The 5,593-nt window shown below is 48.1% G+C and overlaps 1 protein-coding gene across 1 annotated transcript in view; it reads right to left on the minus strand.

The window, feature by feature from the left end:
* The window catches only part of BCAS2 (BCAS2 pre-mRNA processing factor), a 124,978-nt gene extending 120,542 nt beyond the window's left edge, over positions 1-4,436 (minus strand). Inside the window, exon 1 of the mRNA XM_056867492.1 lies at positions 4,432-4,436. The gene's annotated coding sequence lies outside the window, so the exon portion shown is untranslated. The remainder of the gene's footprint in view (positions 1-4,431) is intronic.
* Between the last annotated feature and the right edge of the window lie 1,157 nt (positions 4,437-5,593).

Raw genomic sequence — 5,593 nt, forward strand, 5'->3', positions numbered from 1 at the left:
AAGAACAGAGCTGCACGACCACCCAACACTCATTTTACTATTTATCACTCTGCTCCTGTAACCCAACTCTCCTTCTCTAAAAGGAGTGGAGAAAGAAGCAACAGACTATTTAAAGCCACAACTGGGGAAAGTCTCAGTTGCAACAGGTGAAGTTGTACAGTGGGGTTAACTCCATTGGTTCTGGGATTCATGGACAGTGATATAGAACCCGGGGTCACAGAAATGGCTGCATATTGGCAGGACCATTGCCAGAAAGCAGGGCTTTCCAGGAGTTTTCTAAGCCTTGAATGGATCTCAGATTCACACAGGTTCTCCCCCACCCCTCCTGAATGGATATCTTGAGTTGCACATGAGTCCCCTGGATGCATTCTACAGGGGTCTCTGCTGCATCCTTTCTAAGGACATTTATGCATAGCTGTTTCTTCGCAGTCACCCTGCCGACTACTTTGGGGCTTTACTTTGCTAATGCTTGCATTTTCCGACCGTCAGAGGTCGCCTAGCTCTCCTCGCGCATTTTCCATGCGTCTTCTGCATGCTGGCTAAACACGAATCCAGAAAACGTAAGCAAAACATGCGGAAACACGCAGGGAGAGCAAGGCGACCTCTGACGGTCGCAAAATGCAAACATAACCAAAGCAAAGACCGAAGCAGTCGCTGAGGTGACCGCGAGGAAACAGCTATGCATAAATGGCCTAAGAGAGTTTCTTGCTATCTCAAACTGTGTTGTAAGTCTCAGGTCAGTGGCAGATACAGTGCTGCCTGGCAATAAGGCTGCATCCACACAACACCAGATGTTGCACAATCATTTAAAACTGGATTCTCTTGTGTAGATAGGACTGTTCAGAAAACCACTGATTGCCTATAGTGCAACATCCGGCAGTGTGTGGATGCAGCCAAGAGTGGCAAATATAAATAGGTGTTGCAATATAAACAACATTCAGAATCAGAGCTAGTTTTATTAGCTGTCTTTTCTGGCAAAGGCTCTAAGACAGCTTACAAAATCAATGCCACAACCAAACCAACAGTGGAGAGCCAGTGCCAAATAATGGTTAAAATGTCAAGTAGCAAGCAATTTATATTGAACCTGTTGATGGTGAAATAGACCTTGGGAGGGCACAGACTTCACATTTCTGGGACCTATTTAATCCCCCCCTCCCAACGCCATGGGAGCTACAAGTCACAAAATAGTGGCTCAGTGGGTAGAACCAGTCATAAAATAGCAATTGGATAACAATTACAGCAGTTTAGGTTTGGAAGGGAGGGAACTTTTCTCTCACTACAGCTAATTATGAAGCAGCATTTCAAGGGAAGATAATTCAAATACTTCCTGATTTGAGCTTGGAGACTGCTGGTGCATAGACTCCCAACAGGAAAGTGTGGGTCCAGCGAGCAACGAACCTCAAGCTCCCATGCATAAACAACCTTAGTCTGTTGCCTTGAAAACCCTACCAGGTTGCCATACGTCAACTGCGAGTTGAGGGCACTTTACATACACACAGTATAAATGCAAAGGAAGGGGGAGGAGCTCCTTTAAGCAAGCCTTTCAGTCAACCTTCTATAGGGCTAGGAGCCTGGTGGTTTCTAGCTTGGAAGATCCCATTTTCAAAAGCCAATACACAGTCTACTGTGTCACATCTCTGCCTATAAAAATTGCCTTTGCTTCTAATCTTTCGGTCCTGAATGCCAAGAGCATTAAATTTGCATCTGAGTGACCTTCAGGTGTTACCCAAATTAGATTGTCTTCCCTTTTGGTTGGGGGAATTAGCTGGGAAGACTATATTTTGCAAGAGGCAGGGGTAACCAGGACTTTTTACCTTTTGTATACAGAGGTCAAATCCTAGTGGAGATTTGTTTTAACAATGAACTGGTTTTTATTGCAAAAATAATTTTTTCACACACACAGCAACACATACACAAAACCTGATACATACAAGAACTAGGAAAATAAAGGTATGAGGGGGGTGGACACAAGGATTGGAGGTTCTGAGGGGAAAGTATGTTTACCTTTCAGAGGAGCAAGGTCCAAAATGGCAGCTGCAAGAAGGGAAAGAGAAGAGGAACTGCACACGCTTTGAATCCAAGGGAAAATGCTAGCAATTTGCTATGGCAGGGGTCGCAAAAGTGCGGCTCCCGAGCCGCATGCGGCTCTTTGAGCCCTTGAGTGCGGCTCTTTCCATGTCCGGGCCCGGCTGAGTAGCGAAAGGGGCGGGGGGCGGGAGAGAGTCTGCGCAGGAGGCGCTTGGGTTACGTAGAAGCGACCACGTGCCACTGCTGCTGGCGGGCCTGCTCTGGGGATTGGGGGTTTCTTAAACAGCGGAGGGAGCAGCCGCCGTTTCAATATTTGCACGGTAAGCCCACCCGCTGCCTCTTGGCTTCTACTGTTGGCTCCTCGAGTCCCTCTTCAGAAAGGCTCGAGAGAAATTCTCATTGCTTTGGACGCGCTTCGCCTGGACGAGGAAGCCCCGCGCAGCGCCTTTCTCGCTTGAGGCCGCCCGCAGCCCAGAGGGGAGGGGGAGGCAGAGAGCGAGCTGCCCCGGCAGCCGCCACCTCCCCCCTCCCTGCCGCGCGGGCCTCTCTTTCGGTACTGCTGCTCTCGCCCCCAGGGCTACAGAGCAGTCCCAAGGCCGTGCTCAGGCCGCCCCTGGGAGGGGGGAGGGGGCTGGCGCCGTGGCCTCGAGTGAGGGAGGGAGGAAGGGGCAGTTGGGGGACTCTCCTTTCTCCCCCCCCCCGTGGAAGCCGCCTGGGCGCGCGGCCCTGCCTGTCTGCCCCCCAGCTGGGGGGGGGCCTCCTCCAGCCAAGCCACCTTGCCCGGGCACCCGCCTGCCTGCCCTGAATCTGGAGCCCGTTGGTCCCAGAATGGTGGGGGGGTGAGCACCTGCCCCTCCCTCTGGCCAGGAGGGAACTGGCATGTCCGTGGCGGGGGGAAGGAAGGATGGACTGTGCATCTCCCCCGTGTTTGTTTGCATGGAACACACACAGACTGGGGACCTGCTGGCCTCTTCCTCTGTGCCTGGGATCCCTGGACATCTGGACCCTCGCTGGGTGATGGTGGTGGTGGGGAGAAAACAGTGGGCCTTTTTGTCTGGCAATTGTTAGCCCTCCCCTGGCCTATTACTACAGGTTTCCCCTCTTCCTGCTACTTTGTGCCTCTTTCAAAAGGAACGGGGGGGGGGGTTACACTCTCCCCACAGCCATTCACCACCCCACTGTGCAGTAGGTGCTCTACTGGTTTCCACTTCTGCTAAATTTTAATTAGTTTATTAAGTTAATAAACAGTGTACCTACCTATATAGTTTGAGTTTAAAAAATTTGGCTCTCAAAAGAAATCTCAATCATTGTACTGTTGATATTTGGCTCTCTTGACTAATGAGTTTGGCGACCCCTGTGCTATGGCAAATGGGGCTATATTTATACCCAGGAGGGGAGTTGAAGCCTTGGTCTTACTACGCCTGGCAATGGCTTGTCATTGCTAGTGGACAAAGGTTTGATTGCTCTAGATTGGACTAGGAGTAGGAAGGAGAATAGAACAGGAGATGAGGTAGATCAGAAACAGTACCTAGGTATTCTTGGCTAAGTACCCCTGAGCATTGGCTATAGAGTTGGAGATGAAGGTGAGGTCTGGGAAACGATCTGCTAGGGTGAGTCAGAAGGCTTGGCTAGCAACTTGATGAGATTGTTTGTGTCCATCCTGATTCTCTGAATGGAGTTCTCTTCCTGAGGAAATCTAGTAAGGGGTGTCATATCTGCTGCAGGGGAGCTAAAGAAATGCTGAAGAGGTCTGTCCCTTGGTGTTCCAAGGAACACCAAATGTTCTCCCAACAGGAAACAGTTAAACAAACCTGAACTTGCCCAGTCAGCTCTGAAGCATGGCACACAAAATGGAAGCCAGGAGACCCCTTTTGTCTCTGGCTATACAGCAGTGTTCCATCCTTCCACACTTGCTCCAGTCCTTAACACTTTACCTGGTGTACCGGGGTCACCTAGGGCTGTCAGCATACCACAACACAGGCTGCATAGTCCATCTCAGTTCTTTTTAAAATAATGTTTATTTAATAACACGTTACAGCCGCATCTGTTTTTTGAGCTCCTGAGCCTTTTTTAATCTAAAAGAACAAATTCAGCACCTCAAGCTTCATAACTAGGATCAGCAGGAAAGAAGCTTCCATAGTGTGTGTAGATATGAAATAGCAAATACTTTTGCTATGTGTTGGCTCTCTTCCAGTGATGGAACCCCATTTAAACCAAATTTCCCTCCTTTGGGTGAGGCTACTTTCCACATATACCCCTGTATAATGGCTTTTTGTTAAGGTGTGTATCTTCCTGCACCTGAATTCTTATCCCAGCTGTTCATTCACATAGGTTCTCTCAAGATGCTGCAAACTTTGTCTGCAAAGAAATTCAAGCTGAAGCTGCTGGCAGCACATGGAGCCAACACTTCCGCTTGGACCAGGGCTCTTCACATAATGTGCACATTCTCTGGTGAAAATGAGAAGGCGACTGGGAACACCCTGAGCTCCCAACTCTTCTAGTGCGAAGGAAGTTTTCAATTGTACTCTGAAAGAGCACTAATAAGGAACCTGCTTCTTTATAGTATACAAAGAATTTACCAAGAATTTATCTGTCAAACTGGGTTTGATTCCCCATTCCTCTTCATGAAGCCCGCTGGGTGACCTTGAGCTAATCACAGTTCCCTCAGAACTCTCTCAGCCCCACCTACCTCACAAGGTATCCGTTGTGGGGAGGGGAAGGCGGTTGTAAGCCGCTTCGAGACTCCTTAAAGATAGAGAAAAAGCAGGGTATAAAACCAACTCTTCTTCTTCATGACACCACACAATTCTCTCTCTCTCTCACACACACACATACTTTTTTTGGAATTTCCAGTGAGGACAAATTACACAGCCACAGAGGCTGGCCATCACATCTTTTTTTCAGTCAGTGTCTGCTGGGGCAATTAAGCTGCATACCTGAAACAGGGTCTGCTCTGGATTAGCGAATCACTCCTGAGGCAGAATTTTCTGCCCTTAGAGGAGATATGCCCAGAACAGTGACTCATGCAGAGATACAGGGGGCAGGCTGTTCCAGAGTTAGGTAGATCTTACCCTAATCCTTTCATGGATGGGAGAAGTGTGCTTCCAAATATCAAGAGTTTGAGAAACATTGGAATACATTGGAATTCAAAGCCAACATTGATACATCCTCCCTGAAAACAGCTCCTGCTATGCAATTGTCACATATCCAAGGCATGCTCTGGTGCACCTCCTAGAAACAGCTGCCCTTGTCTAGTTTACTCTCGTCTATGGGCATATCAAATAACTCAAGAGATCAAGTTTCCTCTGCATGACCTTCAAAGTTACTAGCCAGCTAGAGTATTTAGGGAGAAGTAAACACTGCTGTGGAGTTCAGACCATTTACACGATTGACCTACCTGCAGAAGCTTTAATGCAGTGGTTCCCAACCTTTTTTTGACCAGGGACCACTAGGACTTTTTTGTTCGGTGCAGGGACCCCAAGGTTCAAAATAAAAATTCCGAGAATTTGAAAATAAACTTTAATCATAACTGTTAGTTAAACATTAAACTTAGAATAATATTTGA

This window comes from Euleptes europaea, chromosome 2 (genome assembly GCF_029931775.1).
Source record: "Euleptes europaea isolate rEulEur1 chromosome 2, rEulEur1.hap1, whole genome shotgun sequence".
In the NCBI taxonomy this organism is placed as follows: domain Eukaryota; kingdom Metazoa; phylum Chordata; class Lepidosauria; order Squamata; family Sphaerodactylidae; genus Euleptes; species Euleptes europaea.